The sequence below is a fragment of the Macaca nemestrina genome, chromosome 7, assembly GCF_043159975.1.
Source record: "Macaca nemestrina isolate mMacNem1 chromosome 7, mMacNem.hap1, whole genome shotgun sequence".
NCBI lineage: Eukaryota > Metazoa > Chordata > Mammalia > Primates > Cercopithecidae > Macaca > Macaca nemestrina.
This window is the reverse complement of record NC_092131.1, coordinates 145,590,338-145,612,604: the sequence shown is the minus strand read 5'-3', so window position 1 is coordinate 145,612,604 and position 22,267 is coordinate 145,590,338. Positions and strand designations below refer to the sequence as shown.

The window sequence follows — 22,267 nt, the reverse complement described above, 5'->3', positions numbered from 1 at the left end:
CCCATAAACCAGACCTAAACATTGCTAACGACTTTGTTTCATATATCTTTCGTATATCTATCTCTATCTATATCCATATCTATGCTGCAAAAATCTCCATACAAATTTGTTTTTAAAAATCTTTAAGCAACCCAAATTTTCCTGCCTATGTTCATTAAGTTTGGCACATGATCTCGTCATAATGTTTTTTTAGTTTTCTTTAAATAATGTGATAATGTTCTTACAGTAGCTGATTAATACATCTCTTATTCTTAATCAAACTAGGATTATTTGACTTAATGGCTTTAATTTTGGTAAAAGTGCAACATCAATGCAGTAGGTTTATAATAAATGCAAATTCTACTATTAGAAAGCACTTAACAAGAGTCCATTCTTGCCAATCATAGTATTTATTTTTGAAGCATTTATACCTTAACTGACTCAGATTCATCAGGGATTCAGAAAGCAGCAAATTGTGTCCTTTATTGTCTCTTCAAGTTCTCATCTCTCTCTCATGACCCTTTTATTGACAACCTACTGATGAGAACCGTGCACCTGAGCTACCTTCATTCTCTGATCCCCCTTTAACCCTGCATACTCGGGATTCCTCCCACACTTCTCTACCGGTCCTAGACTCTTGTATGTAGTTAGAGGCTCAGCTAATTCTAATGGGGACCTTCAAATAACATCTAGAGATCATATGGTAATCTGTAACGTTAGGGACCCAGGCTCCTTCTACTCATCGTTTCATCCCTGTCCATATGATCTAAATGGCTCCTCATCATGTCCCCATCCAGCAGCCTGAGGGAAAGGAAAGAGGAGGGCCTCCCATCCCTATAATACAGCTGTCATTCATTTGTCCATAAGCTGTAATCATCAGATATATTGCTTCGTTGTTATTTTGAACAATGTATTATACCCATTAATATGAAAAATAAAATATTTTATGTTACTTACACTTCCTCCCTGATGCTCCCTTTTGCTTATGTAGATCTAAGCAGATCCTATATCATTTTCCTCCTCTCTGAAGAACTTCTTGTAATGCTTCTTGCAAGGTAGGTCTACTGCAATTTTTTTCTTCTGAGAAAGTCTTTATTTTTCTTTCACTTTCGGAGGATAATTTCACTGGGTACAAAATTCTAGGTAGTTTTTTTTTTTTTTTCAATTCTTTAAATATTTCACCCCATGCTGTTCTTGCTTGCATGGTTTCTCAAGAGAAATCCAATGTCATTTTTATTTTTGTTCCTCTATAGGTGTTTTTCTCTCCTCTGGCTTGTTTCTAGATTTTCTCTTCCTCTTTAGTTTTCTGCAGTTTGATTATTTTATGGAGGTGTGCTTTTTTGGTATTTACCCTGCTCAATGTTATCCTAGCTTTCTAGATCTGTGGTTTTGAAAATTTTGAAAAATTTTCATCATCATTACTTCAAATATTTCTTCTGTTCCTTTCTCTTTCTTCTCCTTTTGGCAACTCTGTTACATATATTTACACCCTTTGTAATTGTCTTGTGGTTCTTGGGTATTCTGTTCCATTTTTAAAAATTCTTTTTTCTTCTTGCTTTTTGGTATAGAAAGTTTTTATTGACATATCTTCAAGTTCAATGATTCTTTCCTCTACTGTATCTAGTCTACTGGCAGTCTTCATTCCTGTTACAAGTGGTTTCTTTCCTGGCATTTCCTTTTATTCTTTTTTAGCATGTCCAGCTCTCTGCTTATATTATCCATCGATTCTTTCTTGTTGCTCACCTTTTCATTAGACCTTTTAGCACCTCAGCATATTAATCATGGTTATTTTTAATTTTCTGATACTTTCAAAATCTGCTGTATCTGAATTTGGTTTGCTTGTCTCTTTAGACTATGGGTTTTTTGTTTGTTTGTTTTTTGCCTTTAGCATGCTTTGTAATTTTTTGTTGAAAGTCAAATATACTGTATCAGGTAAATAGCACTGTGGTAAACAGACCTTTCATGTGAGGCTTTACATTTATCTAAATCATATTTAGACTGTGTTTACTACTGCTGTTGCAGTAGGTGTGAAAAAATAAAATTTCCCCTAGTGTCCTTGTTTTTCTCTGTTGTCTTTGGGTTTCCCTAGAGACTCCTTCTCATATAGTGTCTGAGTCTTATAGTTGTTTCAGTTGTAATCCTTTCTCCCACATCAAAGCCTTGAGGAGGCTGAAGTTGGGTATTTTCCTTCTCCAGAGTCATTTAGGGTCTAGCAAAACTCAAACCAGCTAGGCACTATTAAGATCGATCCCTTGAGAACAAGTCTTTGTTAAGGAGAACAGAGTGCTCTGCATGTATTTCAAAATGATTATTCCCCATCTTTATCTCCCCTACCAGAGCATGAGGAGATTTTTCTCTGTTCTTTACCCTGAAGACCTTATATGACTCCTAGAGGTAAAACTGATGATCCCTAAAGCTGGATGTCCAGGAGTTGTTCTCTCCAACTAGTCCAAGGCTCAATATCCAAAAGTTAGTCCATTATCCATAGTATTGTCTCCACTAGCAACTTCTGTTCCCAGTATGCTGTGATTCTCTGTATTTACCTGTCTCTGCCATTTTGGGGGCAGCAGTTTGCCCTGTGGCCTCAATTACCCGAGGGATCTAAGAAGAGCTGTTGATTTTCAATTTGTTCAGCTTTCTTATTGTGAGGATGGAAGTGATAACTTCCAAGTTCTTTACACATGTTAGACCAGAAACCAGAAGTCTTGAGCATTTTTCACATGCTTATTAATCATTTGCATATCTATTAAAATCATTTGGTTATTTTGTGTTTTTTTTTTTTTTTTTTTTTTCCAGACGAAGTTTTGCTCTGTTGCCCAGGCTACAGTGCAGTGGCGTGATCTCAGCTCACTGCCACCTCTGCCTCCCAGGTTCAAGTGATTCTCCTGCCTCAGCCTCCCGAAGTAGCTGTGACAACAGGCATGCGCCACCATGCCTGGCTAATTTTTTTTTTGTATTTTTAGTAGAGATGGGGTTTTACCATGTTGGCCAGGCTGGTCTCGAATGCCTGACCTCAGGGTATCCACCCACCTCAGTCTCCCAGAGTTCTGGGATTACAGGCTTGAGCCACATGCCTGGTTAGATGTTTGTCTTATTGAGTTGTAGGTTTTCTTTATATATTCTGAATATATGTCAATTTTTAGATATATCATTTGCAAATATTTTTCCCAGCCTGTGGTTTTCTTACCACTTTTAAAAAGGAAACGTTTTTAATAGTAATGAAGTCCAAGTTATTATTTTAAAAATGGATTGTGCTTTTAGTGTTATATCTAATGAATATTTGACTAACCTAAGGTTACAGAATTTTTTACCTATGTTTTTCTCTAGAAGTTTATAGTTGTAGTTTTACACCTAGGTCTATGTTTCATTTAGAGCTAATTTTTGTCTATTGTGTGAGGCAAGGGCCTATGTTCTTTTAGATAAATTGATAGATACATACATAGATATAATTACTCCACCTCCATTTTTTTTTAAAAAAGATTGTTCTTCCTCTACATTGAATTGTTTTGGAATCTTTGTCAAAAATCAACTTACCATATATATGTGCATTTATTTCTGAATTCTGTTGTTTTTACATTAATTTATATATCTATCTTTATGCCAATGCCACACTGTGTTAATTTCTGGAATTTTATAGTAAGTTTTGAAACCAGGTGGTGTAGTCCTCCAGTCTTTTTCTTTGGAATTCTTTTAAACTATTTTAGGTGTTTTTTAATCTAGATTATAATCTAAATTTTAGGATATGTTGGTCAACATCTACAGAAAACCTACTGGGATTTTGATAAGAATTTTATAGATTTGATTGTTTAATTTGGGGAGTACTATCATCTTAACTCTTTCAATCCACAAACACATATATCACTATTTATTTAGATCTTTCATTTCTCTCAAATAATGTTTTATAGTTTTTAGTATAAAGGTCTTCTCCTTGTTTCATTAACTTTACTCCTAAGTATTTTATTCTTTTGAATACTACTACTGTGAAAGAAAATGTTTTATTAATTTTATTGTTGGATTGCTATATTAATCTTGTATCCTGTGACCTTGCTAACCTTACTTCTTAGTTCTTGTAAGTATTTTTGCTTTGCTTTGTTTTTAACTAGATTCCCTAGAGTTCTTGTAGGGTGGAAAGGAAGGAAAATCAGCATTTTACCTGGGAGAAAGTCCCTATCTACCCCCTGTCAGCCTTACCGGCTCTAGCTCATCTTTTGCATATGTTGAAAAACATGTTAAAAACAGTTTGAATACAAATAATCTATCTTACTCTCCTTTGATTTTGCAAGTGAGGAAACTAACTGATCCTCAAATCCCTGAGTAAATTTGATGTATAGTTTAGAATAAAGTGTAAAATTACAAAGGCAAAAAAAGGTATGACATGGATATACAAAAGAAGTAAGTGAATCAGTAAAATGGCACTCAGTCTTGTTCCTAATGAAACATTCTATTCTGTCATTATAAATATTTATTAACAGATACAACTATTCAGCTTTATGCAAATTTCATAGAAGAAAAAATATGTAGATTTGTCATTTTTCTTATCTCAAATTGGAGCTGCATTTGAAAAGGTTAAAAAGCTGTATAATTACACTATTATTAAATGTCACATGGATCAATATCATTCAGGTTAGGCCAAGTGGTGGTGTAACTCAAGTGTTAGTTATTTGCAAACCTGCTCGTGGGTGGCCCCCAAGGTTATTTTTAGTGAGGTACCAGCTCTTTTCCTGACTTCATTGCTGTTAGTGTCAGCAAACCAGTGAACCTCTGCCATGTCTTTCCTGTTTATTCAGAGTGTAGTATTAGAATGTTCTTGCTCTTCATGTATGATTGTTTCTACCTTTGAGTTTATGTCTCATGTAACATTTTAATAATCCTTTTAATATGCATAGCTCATTTAAAATGTATAATAGCCAGCTTGTTATTAACTCTCTTTGGCAGAGATAAGTTAGCTGAATACTAACAAGCAGAGAAAGAAAGCCACCAGGACTCTCAATTATTAATAGGAGTTATACCCAGGGACTTTTTGACACTGGATACAGGTAGTGAAAGATCTTATTTTAAAATGGCACAAGACTGACAGCAAAAGTGCTCTGAAAAATCTCAAGCGAAATGATGGAAACAAGAACAGAGAATAATGTATATATTTTTAAAAGATTTAGAGAAGTCTGACACTTAATCATGGAAGAAAAACTAATCAAAGTTTTTCACAGTAATTAGAAACCATTGAATTTTTGTCACTTACTTACCATATTTATATATTGTAGTTATTGTCTTTAATAGAATAAGAACAGCACAGAATTGTGACTTATTATAAAGTATAAGGTGATGGTCACTTTTTAAAATCTACATTTTTTATTGTCTGGTATCTCAGGAGAGTGTCAAGGAGCAGCTGAAAGGGAGAAATAGGGGTATTACTATATGAGATACTAGAAATTTCGATATAGCATTAATATTTTGACTTAGGAAAAAGTTCATAATTGTGTATATATGTACTCACAAAATATACAACTATTGCCCTCCACTGTATCCTAAAACAGAAAACTTAGATTACGAGTTCCAAATTAATTCTTATACATATATTGCTCATACAAAGGATCACAACATATCATAAATTACAAATGGAGCACATTTGGAATAGGAATATAACTAACATATTTTAAATTGGCTGCACAAAATAATTTCACTAGTCACTTTAGAACCTGAAAGCATTTTGGTGTAGATTTGGTGGCTCAAGGATCATAAAGAACATTTAAAATCTATTAAGATCATGTGTACTGTCGGGAGGCCAAGGTGGGTGGATCACGAGGTCAGGAGATCAAGACCATCCTGGCTAACACAGTGAAACTCTGTCTCTACTAAAAATACAAAAAATTAGATGGGCATGGTGGCGGGCACCTGTAGTCCCAGCTACTCGGGAGGCTGAGGCAGGAGAATGGCGTGAACCCAGGAGGCAGAGCTTGCGGTGAGCTGAGATCTCGCCCCTGCACTCCAGCCTGGGCGACAGAGTGACACTGTCTCAAAAAAAAAAAAAAAAAAAAAAAATTCATGTGCACTGATGCCTTCCTTTTCTTTTGATCGATTTTCCTACAGCAACAAAAGGCATTCAGGATAGTTACCTTGATCCCAAAGTTGTGAATACAATTTATTTATTTTTGGTGACAGCAGTATTTTTCTTATTAAAAAGCATGTTAGTAAAGTGTGTATCACCTTTCTGTACCTGTCATGGGGAGAGGGGCACTGCCAAGCATCCTGCCTCAGAATGGGGCTGTCTCTGAAAAGCAGCATGCTTTGTGTCAGGAAGGTCAGGTATCTGGGATCAAATCTTGGCTCTGTTCTTTACTAACATGTGAAGTTTAACCTCCCCTAAACTTAGTTTCATTATCTGTTCACTAGGATAGCAACACCAACCTGGAATTGTTATGAGGGTTAAAATGACTGTATTTAAACATAAGACCCGTCTGGGCATGGTAGCTCACGCCTGTAATCCCAGCACTTTGGCAGAGGCAGGCGGATCACCTGAGGTTAGGAGTTCCAGACCAGCCTGGCCAACATGGTGAAACCCCATCTCTACTAAAAATACAAAAATCAGCCTGGCATGGTGGCGGGTGCCTGTAATCCCAGCTGCTCTGGAGGCTGAGGCAGGAGAATCGCTTCAACACAGGAGGTGGAGGCTGCAATGAGCCGAGATGGAACCACTGCACTCCAGCCTGGGTGATAGAATAAGACTCCATCTCAAAAAGTAAAATAAAATAAAAAACATAAAATCCAACTCCTAATAAGCACTAAATAATAAATGGTAGCTATGTGATAACAATGCTTCACTCACTACTATTTCAGGACCAGGAGATAATATCTTTGGTGGAAAGGGTGAGGAAATAATGAAAATCTTCTTTGGCTCTCTTCCTTGCCTGTTGTCCTCTATGTATCTCTCCACTGTGACCAGTAGTAGCAAGGGGTGGAGAAAGCTCAGGAATGTTGGGCAGAGCCACAGCCAGACTCCAGGACTACCTCAGTGTTGGTTTCAGGATTTCGGTGAAAAGGGCAACATGGGTCATTGAGTTAATGTTAAGGCAAGCTCATCAGGGTTGCAAAGCAGACAAAGGTTGAATGAGAAACTTCAGATTGCAGTGTAGATTATGCATTGGGCTACAGAGTGCTCTGTGTTGCATTTCTTAAGGAGTCTGAGAAAAGCAATATGTGACAAGATGGGCTATAGTTCCAGAATTCTAAACTTAGATGACCTTCATACCTATTAAATTAGTAAAGGCAATTAAAAAAAATTCTAAAACCATGTGTGTGGGGCAATGGGGACGTTGGTTGACTCATACACTGCTAGTGACATTGCAAATGAGTAATCCTTCGGGACAGCAAATTGAGGAAGATTTAGAGAAAAAAAATCACAAAACAAATCATATTGGTCAAGGCTTTCTGAAGTAAGTAAAAATTGCATTCCTCTGTAATTTTGAAGGACCCCAGAGTTGCTCACACCATTGAAGACTGAGCTGTTGGCCATCTAAGGCCTGAATCCTATATCTCAAGATCCAAGAGAAACAGAGGACTGGATCTTTCCGTCTCCAACATGGACACTGATTGGACAGACTCAGGTTACATGCCCTTACCCCAACCCTCACAAATCACTCATTTCCCAGGGGAATATAGGACAATGAGGAGCCCAGCCAGGGAAGGTGAGCACTACAAATGACCACTCCCTGGACCACACTCCTCTTTGTGCATTTCCTGAAGAAAAGGGGATGGTGAACAAGAAGACAGGAAATGGGAAAACATCCTAGACAAAAGAAAATAGCCACTACAATCCAATATTTTCATCATGCTCTTTGTTGTGATAATAGTATTCCTGAGAATATATCCCAAGAAGTAAGTTGAAATGGGGGTAGGGGAGGGTTTGTATGATTACTGTGCCAACATATTATAGCTACATACATTTGAACATTAAAAAAATTAACTGGAAATGCTCCAGATGCTCAAATGCTAAGGAATGGTTAAATATACTTTGGAAGTTTGCAATAATAAGCCGGTTTAACCCATTCAATTTCTTATTATTTTAAATGACAAGTCGTATTGTACATATTCATAGGTACATTGTGATGTTTCAATGATGCAATATATAGAGATCAGATTAGGGTAATTACCATATTCATATCTCAAACATTTATCACTTCTTTTTGTTGGAAATATTCAATATCCTCCTTCTAGGTATTTTAAACTATATATTATTGTGTGTTATGGTATCTTACAGTGGTACAGAACATCAGAATTTATTCCTCCTACGTAGCTGTAATTGAGAGTGTACTTTTGTTCAACAGTTACACAGCAGGAATATAAGGATGGATAAAACACAAACTCTGTCATTAAGTGGTCACCATGTGGCATTAGTGATAACAGCAATGGATATTTTTGAGCACTCACCAATTGATAGGCAATAGGCCAAGTTGTTACATTCAATCATCTGAACAATATTCTGAGAGAAGCACTTTAGTTATATCCATTTTATAGATTATAAAACTGATTTTAACTTCCCTAAAGTAACATGCTTAATAATTAATGGAAATGGGACTCCATTCCAGACATTCTAACTCTAAAGTTTCTAACTTCAAAGGTAACACTGTAATAGAGATTTAAAACAAAATTCTGTAGAAATACCAAAGAGATAATTCTTTTTAACATTTTTTTAGTTATAATTTGACAAGCAATAAGCTGCACATGTTTAAGGCATAGCATCTGATAAGCATTGAAATGCATCTGTGAAGCCATCTGACCATCTATGACTACAGATTAATGTGCATTTCTAGAATTTTATATTTGTCTGACTCAGATTAATTATATTAAGATCCAACCACAATGCTGCATGTATCAAAAGTTTGGTTTATTTTATTGCTGGGTAATATTCTATTGTTTGGATATACCACAATATATTTATCCATTCAGCTGTTGAAAGACATTTGGATTGTTTCCAGTTTTAGTCTATTACAAGTAAAACTGCTGTAACACCAAAAGCATAGGCAAAAAAAAGTAAAAATAGACAAACTGTACTACATCAAAATTTAAAACTTCTGTGCATCAAAGGACACAACAATGAAAAGACAGCCTACAGAATGGGAGAAAATATTAGCAAAGTATATATCCAATAAGGGATTAGTATCCAGAATATATAAAGAACTTCTACAACCTAACAACACCACCAAAAACCCCAGTCCGTTAAAAAAATGGACAAAGGACTTCAGTAGACATTTCTCAAAGAAATATACAAATGGCCAACAAACACATACAAAGACATTCAACATCATGAGTTATTAGAGAAATGTGAATCAAAATAAACTGATACCACCTCTCACCCAAAGGATGACTATTATCAAAAAAATAGAAAATAACAAGTGCTGGAGAGGATATGGCAAAATTGGAACCCTTGTGCCTTGCTGATGAGAATGTAAAAATGGTGCGACTACAGTGGGAAACAATATGATGATTCCTCAGAAACTTAAAAAATAGAACTACCATATAGTCTGGTAATCTTACTTCTGGGTATATACCCTCCAATATTGAAAGAAGAGTCTCAAAAAGATATTTGCATACCTATGTTCATAGCACCATTATTTGCAATAGCCAAAAGGTGGAAGCAACTCAAGTATCCATCAACAGATGAACAAATAAAGTATCTTATATAAATACAATAGAATATTATTCAACCTTAAAAAAGAGTAAAATTCTGACACTTGCTACAACTTAGATAAACCTTGAGGACATTATGCTAAGTGAAATAAGCCAGTTAAAAAACAAAGAACAAGTATTCTATGATTCCACTTATGTGAAATATTTAGAGTAGTAGAATGGTGGTTACCAGGGGCTGGAGGGAGGGATGAATGGGTACTTGCTGTTAGTGGGTATAATTTTTCAGTTTTGCAAGTGGAAAGTATTCTGGAGATTGGTTGTACAGCAATGTGAATGAACTTACTACTGAACTGTATACTTTAAAGTGATTATGATGATAAATTTTATATGTATTTTAACACAATTTTTTTAAAAAGTCAGTATAGTGATTACCTTTGGAGAGGTAGGAAGGGGTTTTGATTAGGAAGGGGCACATCCATCTATTGTCATTTTATCCCTTTACTATAATTTTAATAGATTTGTGGGAGAAAGTGAGACAAAGGCATGAATTTAAACTGTTGCACAAGTTTTTGGGTTTTGATTTTGTTTTAGATAATAGTACCCGGGTACCAATGTGGGAAGTATAGACTAAAATCAGAAAAACTTCACGGCAATAGATACCTGTAGGGAATGGTTATCATAGTCAAATTTGAACATACTCATGTGAATGGATCCCAGATAAGGAAAACAGGCAGAAAGGATAAATCAACATCAGGTGATTTGGTCATATGGCCTTTAAGAATATTTGTAAATTAGCTTCAGTTACTTATAAAGGAAATCTTTCTCTCCCAGTACCTCTAGAACTGATGCAATACACTGACAATCCAGTTTGAAGAAGTCATTTTGGTATGCTCACTTTACTAGAATTTTAAGGATTTTTCCATTTATCTGGACTCACTGTACACCTCAGACTCACTTCCATCAAATATTGAAATTTCACTTGGATTATTTTCTTCCTTTCATTTGAGATCTGCCTCAGCCTCAGATTATTATGTTGCATTATCAGAACTATAGGTTTAGACAGATAAGTGAAGTCCAGTTACATTTTACAGGGGAAGAGGAAAAGTGGTATAGAAAACTAGTAGACACAGGGAACCAGCATCTATTGAATATATCTCTAAAGCTGTGCTATTGATTTTAAATAGGTTATGTCATTTAATATTTATGACAAGCCTATGAAGTATATATTATCATTACCTATTAAATAAATTAATATACAGAGGCTCAGAGAGCTTTGATAACATTCCCAATGTTAACAAAGTCACACAGAATAAGGAAATAGAATTCAGAACTCACGGGTTTGTTTGTTCTGAGATTGTTTTCTGTCTTGCCTGGAGTGTTGACTGAGTTTGTGAAACTTGATTGTAACCAGAACAAAGCCAGAAAGGCCCTTGACTGAGATAAGATCATATGCCCTTCTCATTTCTTCATGTACCTTTTCCCAGTTGCTGTGGAAAAGATGTTTCCCTAAAGAGAGAATGCAACTACACTTTGCCAAGAGGAAAGAGGATTCATATTCCACAGTTTGGCTTTGGTTCCTATATTAATACTGCCAGAGGATAAACAAATTCAAATTCTGTATTGTGAAAATTGGGGTTGTAGAATAAAGTATCACAAATTCAATGATAATTATGTTTAGATGTTAAGATTATCCCTGCTGCCAAATGACAAAACAAAATAGTGATGATCATTGAATTTGCATCAATCCAGACTTTGTACTTACTTATTCATGAATCCTACACTGACTTTTACCCAACTCATAAAAGGTTTATAAGAGTACAAGAGGAAACATACTGAAAAGTTTTTAAATATTTAGTAAATGAATGGCAAGTTTTCAAATCATGGTAGAAAATTAAAGTCATCTTTTTAGTTCAATGCAACAAACCTGAATTAGAATTTTAAAGTAGTTTGTTGCTTAAAAGAGATAAAAACTCCTACTTTTGTGTTTAGAATCTGCCCCCTTGTATGGAGTGCTGTGGAAAAAGTGAGTATGTTTCTAGATCTATGTAAAACAAACTTTTGCTGAAATACCACTTCCTCCAATTTATCTGTCCCAGTCTGACTTATTTAATCATTCTTTAATCTTGGATGTCTACTTCCTTTGAGAAGCATCTGAACATTTAGAATACTGTTAATTCTTTGAAGAAAGTTCCAGGATTTAAATGCCATTCTTTCCAGTGCCCAGAGTAGTGGTTCTCAGCCTTGGCTGCAGGTAAGAACCAGTTATGATGGTTAATTTTATGTGTGAACTTGACGGGGCCACAAGGTGCCAAGACACTTTTAAGTTAAACCTTATTTCTGATGTTGTCTGTAAGGGTGTTTCTGGATTAGAATAACATTTGTTCAGTAGACTGAATAAACTAGATTGTCCTCCCTAATGTGGGTGAGCCTCATCCAATCCGTTGAAGTCATAAATAGAATAAAAGGCTGAGTAAGAAAGAAATCTTTCTCGCTGCCTGTTTTCAAGCTGGTACACCAATCTTTGGCTCAGACTTTGGACTTGGACTATTACTGAAACACCAGGGGTTTGGTCTAGGTCTTGCAGCTCACTGCACAGAAAGCCAATCATTGAGACAACAAGTATTGCCAAGGAAGAAGGCTTTAATCCAGTACTATAGCCAAAGAGATAGGAGCTCAGTCTCAAATCCATCTCCCTGACCAACTAAAACCAGGGGTTTATATAGCAGGGAAGAAATGTAACAATGTGTAAGAAAACAGGAACTAGGGAGGGGCAAGGAAGCAATCATGATGAATGAGGGGGTCCAAAGTCTCATCCTCTGGATGTGGTGATCTGGTTAATTTCACTTCTTTGACACTTTTTTTCTTTTTTTTCTTTTTTTTTTTTTTTTTTTTGAGAAGCCTGAAGGTCCTTTCCTGAGGAAGGAACTCAGATAAAACAAAAAGTTTCAAGCTTTAAGACCAGAAAAGTCAGTTTCTATGTTTATCCAAAAGAACAGTCTATGGGACTATTATGCTGGTTTCAGGACCTAGACTAAAAATTATACCATCAGCTTTCCTGGTTCTTGTTCCTTTGTACTTGGACGGGACTGAACTATATCATCAGCTCTTGGGTTTCCAGCTCATAGACTGTAGATTGTTGCCTTCATAATCATATGAGCCAACTGCATATTTTATATAATGTATATATAAATTGTATATTTTTAATTTTATACATGTGTGTATATATATACCCACACATATATATAAAACAAAACAAATAGAAGTGTAATATATTGGTTTTGTTTTATATGTGTGTGTGTATACATATATATAATACACTTACTCCTATTGGTTTTGTTTTACTAGATCTCTAGGACTTACTCATCCTGCATAAGTGATGCTTTGTACCCTTTGACCAATACTTCCCCATATTCCTCGTTCCCTATCCCCCATAAACCACCATTCTTCTCTGTTCCTGTGACTATTTTAGATTCCTCATGTAAGTGGAATCATGTAGTACTTGTTCTCTGTGTCTGGCTTATTTTATTTGGTATAATGTCCTCCATGTTCATCCATTTTGTTTCAAATGGCAGGATTTTACTCTTTTATAAAGCCTGAGTAATATTCCGTTATATGTATAGTACCACATTTTCTTTGTCCTTTATCCATCCATGGACATCTAGGTTGCTTTCATATTTTGTCTATTATGATAATGCTGGAATGAACATGGGATTGTGGATATTTATTCAAGATTCTGACTTCAATTTGGATATACCCCCATAAGTGAGATTGCTGGATCAAATAGTAATTTTTTTAATTTTTGAGAAAACTATTGTTTTTCATAATGGCTACAAGTTTACATTCCCACCAACGGTGTACAATGGTTCCTTTTTCTCCGCATTTTTACCAACATTTGTGATCTTTTGTTTCTTTGCTAACAGCCATCATAACAAGTGTAAGGTGATATCTCATTGTGGTTTTGATTTGCATTTTCCTGATAATTAGTGACGCTGAGCACATTTTCATATATTTGGTAGCCACTTGTATATCTTCTTGGAGAAATGTCTGTTTAGTTTCTTGGCCCATTTTTAAATTGGGTTATTTGTGGACTTTTTCCTTGCTATTGAGTTATAGGAATTCTATATATATTTTGGATATTTTGGATATTAACCATTTATCAAATACATGATTTGCAAATATTTTCCCCCTTTTCATAGGCTGCCTTTTTCTTTTGTGGAATTTTTTTTTCTTTGCTATGCAGAAGCTTTTTTGTTTGATGTAATCCTGCTTGTTTTTTTATTTTGTTGCCTGTGCTTTTGGTGGTTATATCCCTGAAATCATTACCGAAGCCAATATCAATAAGTTTTTTCCCTATGTTTTCTTCTAGGAGTTTTACAGTTTCAGGCCTTACATTTAAGTCTTCAATCCATTATTAGTAAATTGTTCTGTATTGTGTAATATAAAGTTCCAATTTCATTCTTTTATATGTAGACATCTAGTTTTCTCAGTGTCATTTATTGAAGGGACTATCCTTTATCCATGTGTATTTTTGGCATCTTTGTGGGAGATCAATTGACTGTACATGTAAGGGTTTATTTCTGTTCTATTATGTTCCAGTGGCCTAAGACATGTGCATTTTAATTTCAGTACTATCTTGTTTTGAATACTATAGCTTTATAATGTATTGTGAAATCAGGAAGTGTGATGCCTCCAACTTTGTTCTCCTTGATCAAAATAGATGTGACTACTTAGAGATTACTGTGGTTCCATAGAATTTATGAATTTTTTTGTATTTCTGTAAAAAATGTCATTGGGATTTTGATAGGGATTGCATTATATTGCTTTGAGTAGTATGAATATTTTAACAATATTAATTCCTCCAATCTATGAACAGGGGGTATCTTTTCATTGGTTTGCTTTAATTATTTTCCTCAAGGTTTTATGGTTTTCAGTGTACAAGTCTTTCATCTCCGTGAAAGTTTATTTCTAAATATTTGAGCTTATTAAATGGGATTGTTTTCTTAATCCTTTTCAGACCATTTGTTGTTCATATATAGAAATGCAACTAATTTTTTATGTTGATTTTGTATCCTGAAACTTTTACTAAATTCATTTATGATTTCTAACAGGTTTGGATTGAGTGGTTGGTATAATCTTAGACTTACTACATATAAAATCACGTCTTCCACAAACAGAGCATTTAACTTCTTCCTTTCCAATTTGGATGCATTTTATAACTTTCTACTTCCTGACTGCTTTGGCTAGGACTTCTAGAACTATGTTGAATATAAGTGGCAAGAGTGGGCATCCTTGTCTTGTTCAGGATCTTAGACGAAAATGTTTTTAGTTTTTTACCAATGAGTATGATATTAGCTGTGGGATTTTTGTATATGGCCTTCTTTATTCAGGGTAAGTTTCTTTCTGTATCTAATTTGTTGAATTTTTTTTTTAACATGAAGGAGTGTTAAATTTTGTCAAAAAAATTTCTGTACCTTCCGAGATGATCATCTGATTTTTTAATCTTCTATTTTGTTAATGGTATATCACAATGTGGTATATCACAATGACTGATTCATATATGTTAACCATCCTTGCATTCTAGGAATAAATACCACTTAGTCAAGCTGTATGATCCTTTCAAGGTACTGTTGAATTCAATTTTCTAATATTTTGGGGGCTTTTGCATCTATGTTCATCAGGGATATTGGCCTGTGGTTTTTTTCTTGTGATGTCTTTGACTGGCTTTACTATCATGTTAATGCTGGCCTCATAAAATTAGTTTGGAAGTGTTTACTCTTCTATTTTTTGGAAGAGTTTACAAAGGATTGGTATTCATTCTTTAAGTATTTGGTAGAATTCAACTGTGAAGCCATCTGGTGCTGTGCTTGTTTTATTGGGGTGTTTTTGATTACTGATTAAATCTCTTTATTTGTTATTAGTCTGTTCTGGTTACTTATTTATTCCTGATTGCATTTTGGTAGGCATTTTGAAGTATTTATTCATAATTTTCTAAGTTGTCCAATTTAGTTCTCCTATAATTGTTCATAATAGTCCCTTAAATCTCTTACGTTATCTTGTTTCTGTCACATCCAGAAATATCTTCTCTTTCATTTCTGATTTTGTTTTCAACTTTTCTTTTTTATTTGTTAGTCTAGCTAAGGGCTTATCAATATTTTTCTGTTCAAAATCAATTCTTAGTATTGACAATTTTTGTATTGTCTCTTCCCTATTATATTCATTTCTGCTCTAATCTTTATTATTTCCTTCCTTCTTTCCTTTGAACTTGATTTATTTTTTTCCTAGTTCCTTGAAGTAAAATATTAGGTTGTTTATTAGGGATCAACTTTCCTCTTAGTACTGCTTTTGTGTATCTCATAAGTTTGGGTGTGCTGTGTTTTTGTTTTCCTTTGCCTTGAGATATTACTAAATTTTCCTTTTGGTTTTTTCTTTGACCCAATGGTTGTTCAGAAATGTGTTGTTTAACTTGCATGAAGTGTGAATCTCCCATTTTCTTTTGTTATTGATTCCTAGTTTCAACCCATGGTGCTTAGAAAAAATACTTAGAATTATTTCTATCTGCTTACATTAAGACTTATTTTGTGACATATTGTGATTTATCCTGAAGAATGTTCCATATGTACTTGAGAAGAATCTGTACTCTATTGTTGTTATATGGAATGTTCTGTATGTCTATTAAGAATAGTTGGTCTTTAGTATTGTTTAAGTTGACATTTTCTTTATGATAATCTATCTGGATGCAATATCTGTTATTGAAAGTGGAGTTTTAATGTCTACACTATTATTGTACTACTGTCTATTTCCCTTTCTAGATTTGTCAGTATTTGCTTTATATATGTAGGTATTCTGATGTCAGACACCTATATTTGTTATATCTTCCTGTTGAATTGACCCTTTTATCATTATATAATCTCCTTCTTTTTCCCTTGTTACAGCTTTTGTCTGAAAGTCTATTTTATCTTAAATAATTGTATCCATGCCTGCTCTCTTTTGGTTATCATTTACATATGTGAAAGTTGCAAGATTAAAAATGGAGTCACTCATGTTTAAAATCCTGGCAAATGGAGCCAGAGAAGGCCTCAAAGGGAGGGTTCTTATGCACAAATCCCTGATAAGAACTTTTATAAAACACTGCAAAAATTACAAACTTGCACAAAAGCCACTGCAACCATACACACACACAAATTCTTTTACAAGGACATCTACCCAGCAACTGCCTGTCCAATCTCAAACTAGTGTCACCCTTGTTATTGGTCCTTGTAGCCAAGAATAATTGATTCCAAAAACTTATGTAATTCTGTCATTTAAAAAAAAAAACAAAAAAACCTTTGTCTTCCTTAACCTCCCTGAATATGTACACAGTCATTTTTGCATTGTTTAAATTCTCCATTTGATATTGGAACATATTCTTAAATAAATGTGGTTATGTTACACATCACTTTAATGTGCATTTCTTTATGTTTTTGTGCTAATGAGGTATTACTTTCTGTTTATTTTATATTTATTTTAGACTATAGAAATGATGTTAGACAAAAGCAAATTCTAGTGATTTTCTTATTCAAGTTCAAAATGTGTCGTAAAGCAGTGGAGATAACCCACAATATCAATAGCATTGGGTCCAGGAACTCTTAATGAACTGTACAATGCAGGGGTGATTCAATAACTTTTGCAAAGGAGACAAGAGCCTTAAAGATGAGGAGCACAGTGGCCAGCCATCGGAAGTTGACAAGTACCAATTGAGAGCAATCACCAAAGCTGATCCTCTTACAACTATACAACAAGTTTGTCAAAGAAATCAATGCTTACCATTCGATGATAATCTGGCATTAGAAGCAAATTGGAAAGGTGAAAAAGCTTAATAAGTGGGTGCCTCAGGAGCTGAGTGAAAATTTTTAAAAATTGTCATTTTGAAGTGTTGTCCTCTTTTATTCTATGCAACAACAATGAATCATTTCTTGATCAGACTGTGATGTGTATTTTATATGACAACTGATGACAACCAGTTCAGTGGTTGAACTGAGAAGAAGCTCCACATCATTTCCCAAAGCCAAACTTGCACCAAAAAAGGTTATGGTCATTGTTTGGTGGTCTCCTGCCAGTCTGATCAGCTTTCTTTCTTTCTTTTCCTTCTTTCTTTCTTTTCCTTCTTTCCTTTTTTCCTTCCTTTCTTCTTTTATTTTAGATGGAGTTTTGCTCTTGTTGCCTAGGTTGGAGTGCAAGGGCGTGATCTCAGCTCACGCCTCCGCCTCCTGGGTTCAAGCAGTTCTCCAGTCTCAGCCTCCTGAGTAGCTGAAATTACAGACATATGCCACCACACCTGGCTAATTTTATATTTTTAGTGGAGATGGGATTTCACCATGTCGGTCTGCCTGGACTGGAACTCCTAACCTCAAATGATCCACCCACCATAGCCTCCCAAAGTGCTGGGATTATATGCGTGAGCCACCGAACCTGGCCCATTACAACTTTCTGAATCCCAGAGAAACTATTATATCTCAGAAATACTCAGCAAATCGATGAGCTGTGCCAAAAACAGAAACATCAGCAGCCAGCATTGGTCAACAGAAAGGGCCAAATTCCTCTCCACAACAATGCCCGACTGCACATCACACAACCAATGCTTCAAAAGTTGAACAAATTGGACTATGAAGTTTTAGCTCATCTGCCGTATGCACCCAACTCTCACCAACCAACTACCACTTCTTCATGCATCTGGACAACTTTTTCCAGAGACAATGCTTCCACAACCAGCAGGAGGCAGAAAAAGCTTTCCAAGAGTTTGTCAAATCCTGAAGCATGGATTTTTATGCTATAGGAATAAACAAACATTTCTTATTGGCAAAAAATGTATTGATTATAATGGTTCCTATTTTGATTAATAAAGATGTGATTGAGCCTAGTTATGATTTAAAATTCATGGTCCAAAACTGCAATTACTTTTGCACCAACCTGTATTTCCATTGCAATGCCCGTTCACAAATAAACATCATTTGCTTTTAGAAAGTTTCTCTCTGTCTGTTATATAGGTTGATCTAATTTGGTGTTCACTAAGCAGAAAGAAAGCAACCTCATTACAGACAGATCAATGGCCCTTGGAATCAAGTGCAATACTGAGCCCTTGGCATTCTCCACTTCCGTGAGTTACCTCTTTGGCTTTGGTGAATCTCTTGAATTCTTAGATTCTTTCCTCTGGTGGGTTCTTTTTTACTTTATTCAGGATCTGATTTGCTTATAAGCTTGCTATAAAGAAAGAAACTTGTATTCCTCTTAGAACTGTAAAATTGTTGGGGGATCCATTCAAGAGAGCCGAATAGGAACAGTTCTGGTCTGCAGTTCCCACCATGATTGACACAGAAGACAGGTGATTTTGGCATTTTCAACTGAGGTACCTGGTTCATCTCACTGGGACTGGCTGGACAGTGGGTGCAGCCCATGGAGAGTGAAGTGAAGCAGGGTGGGGTGTTGCATCACCCAGGAAGTGTAAGGGGGCGGGGTATTTCCCTTTTCTAGCCAAGGGAAGCCGTGACAGACTCTACCTGGAAAAATGAGACACTGCCACCCAAATAATGTACTTTTCCTGTGGTCTTAGCAACTGGCAGACCAGGAGATTCTCTCCCGTGCCTGGTTCAGTGGGTCCCATGCCCATGGAGCTTTGCTCACTGCTAGCACAGCAGTCTGAGACTGACCTGCAAGGCTGAAGCCTGGCCAGGGGAGGGGTGTCTGCCATTGCTGAGGCTTGAGTAAGTAAACAAAGTGGCCAGGAAGCTTGAACTGGGCAGAGCCCACTGCAACTCAGCAATGCCTACTGCCTCTATAGACTCCACTTCTGTGGGCAGGGCATAGCTGAACAAAAGGCAGCAGAAACTCCTGCAGACTTAAACGTCCCTGTCTGACAGCTCTGAAGAGAGCAGTGGTTCTCCCAGCACAGTGATTTAGCTCTGAGAACGGACAGACTGCCTCCTCAATTGGGTCCTTGACCCCTGTCTAGCCTAACTGAGATACACCTCCCAGTAGGGGCTGACAGACACCTCATACAGGTGGGTGCCCCTCTGGGACGAAGTTTCCAGAGGAAGGATCAGGTAGCAATATTTGCTGTTCTGCAATATTTGCTGTTCTGCAGTCTCCACTGGTGATACCCAGGCAAACAGGGTCTGGAGTAGACCTCTAGCAAACTCCAACAGACCTGCAGCTGGGGGACTTGACTGTTAGAAGGAAAACTAACAGACAGAAAGGAATAGCATCAACATTAACAAAAAGGACATCCACAACAAAACCCCATCTGTAGGTCACGAACATCAAGGACCAAAGGTGGATAAAATCACAAAGATGGGGAGAAACCAGAGCAGAAAAGCTGAAAATTCTAGAAACCAGAGTGCCTCTTCTTCCCCAAAGGATTGCAGCTCCTCACCAGCAACGGAACAAAGCTGTATGGAGAATAACTTTGATGAGTCAACAGAAGTAGGCTTCAGAAGGTCGGTAAAAACAAACTTCTCTGAGCTAAAGAAGCATGTTCTAACCCATCACAAGGAAGCTAAAAACCTTGAAAAAAGGTTAGATGAATGGTTAACTAGAATAAACAGTGTAGAGAAGACCTTAAAGGACCTGATAGAGCTGAAAATCATGGCACGAGAACTTCGCGATGCAGGCACAAGCTTCAATAGCAGATTTGATCAAGCAGAAGAAAGGATATCAGTGAATGAAGATCAAATTAATGAAATAAAGTGAGAAGACAAGTTTAGAGAAAAAAAGAGTGAAAACAAATGAACAAAGCCTCCAAGAAATACAGGACTATGTGAAAAGACCAAATCTATGTTTGACTGGTGTACTTGAAAGTGATGGGGAGAATGGAACCAAGTTGGAAAACACTCTTCAGGATATTATCCAGGAGAATTTTCCCAACCTAGCAAGGCAGGCCAACATTCAAATTCAGGAAATACAGAGAACACCACAAAGATACTCCTTGAGAAGAGCAACCCCAAGATACATAATTGTCAGTTTCACCAAGGTTGAAACGAAGGAAAAAATGTTAAGGGCAGCCAGAGAGAAAGGTTGGGCTACCCACAAAGGGAAGCCCATCAGACTAACAGCAAATCTCTAGGCAGAAATCTTACAAGCCAGAAGAGAGTAAGGGGGCCAATATTCAACATTCTTAAGGAAAATAATTTTCAACCCAGAATTTCATATCCAGCCAAACTAAGCTTCATAACTGAAGGAGAAATAAAATCCTTTACAGACAAGCAAATGCTGAGAGATTTTGTCACAACCAGACCTGCCCTACAATAGCTCCTGAAGGAAGCACTAAACATGGAAAGGAACAACTGGTACCAGCTACTTCAAAAACATGCCAAGTTGTAAAGACCATTGATGCTATGAAAAACCTGTATCAATTAACGGGCAAAATAACCAGCTAACATCATAATGACAGGATCAAATTAACACATAACAATATTAACCTTAAATGTAAATGGGCTAACTGCCCCAATTAAAAGACACAGACTGGCAAATTGAATAAAGAGTCAAGACCCATCACTGTGCTGTATTCAGGAGACCCAACTCACATGCAGAGACATACATAGTCTCAAAATAAAGAGATAGAGGAAGATCTACCAAGCAAATGGAAAGAAAAAAAAAGCAGGGGCTGCAATCCTGGTCTCTGATAAAGCAGACTTTAAACCAACAAAGATCAAAAGAGACAAAGAAGGCCATTACATAATGGTAAAGGGATCAATTCAACAACAAGAGCTAACTATCCTAAATATATATGCACCCAATGCAGGAGAACCCAGATTCATAAAGCAAGTCCTTAGAGACCTACAAAGAGACTTAGACTCTCACACAATAATAATGGGAGACTTTAACACCTCACTGTCAATGTTAGAGAGATCAATGAGACAGAAGGTTAACAAGGATATCCAGGACTTGAACTCAGCTCTGTACCAAGCAGACCTAATAGACATCTACAGAACTCTCCACCCCAAATCAACAGAATATACATTCTTCTCAGCACCACATCACACTTATTCTAAAATTGGCCACATAATTGGAAGTAAAGCACTCCTCAGCAAATATAAAGGAACAGAAATCACAACAAACTGTCTCTCAGACCACAGCACAATCAAATTAGAACTCAGGATTAAGAAACTCATTCAAAACCACACAACTACATGGCAACTGAATAACCTGCTCCTGAGTGACTACTTGGTAAATAACGAAATGAAGGCAGAAATAAAGAAGTTCTTTGAAACCAATGAGAACGAAGACATAATGTACCAAAATCTCTGGGACACATTTAAAACAGTATGTAGCTGGAAATTTATAGCACTTAATGCCCACAAGAGAAAGCAGGAAAGATCTAAAATCAACGCCCTAATATCACAATTAAAAGAACTAGAGAAGCAACAGCAAATGAATTCAAAAGCTAGCAGAAGGCAAGAAACAACTAAGATCAGAGCAGAACTGAAGGAGATACAGACACAAAAAACCCTTCAAGATATCATTGAATCCAGGAACTGGTTTTTTGAAAGATCAACAAAATTGATAGACTGCTAACAAGATTAATAAAAAAGAAAAGAGAAGAATCAAAGTAGACACAATAAAAAATGATTAAGGGGCTATCACCACCAATCCCACAGAAATACAAATCACCATCAGAGAATACTATAAATAC

General features: G+C 36.1%; 1 protein-coding gene across 1 annotated transcript in view; it reads right to left on the bottom strand.

The window, feature by feature from the left end:
- The window catches only part of LOC105489822 (meiosis specific nuclear structural 1), a 99,793-nt gene extending 98,837 nt beyond the window's left edge, over positions 1-956 (bottom strand). The window contains exon 1 of the mRNA XM_011754994.3: positions 937-956. The gene's annotated coding sequence lies outside the window, so the exon portion shown is untranslated. The remainder of the gene's footprint in view (positions 1-936) is intronic.
- Positions 957-22,267: the final 21,311 nt, after the last annotated feature.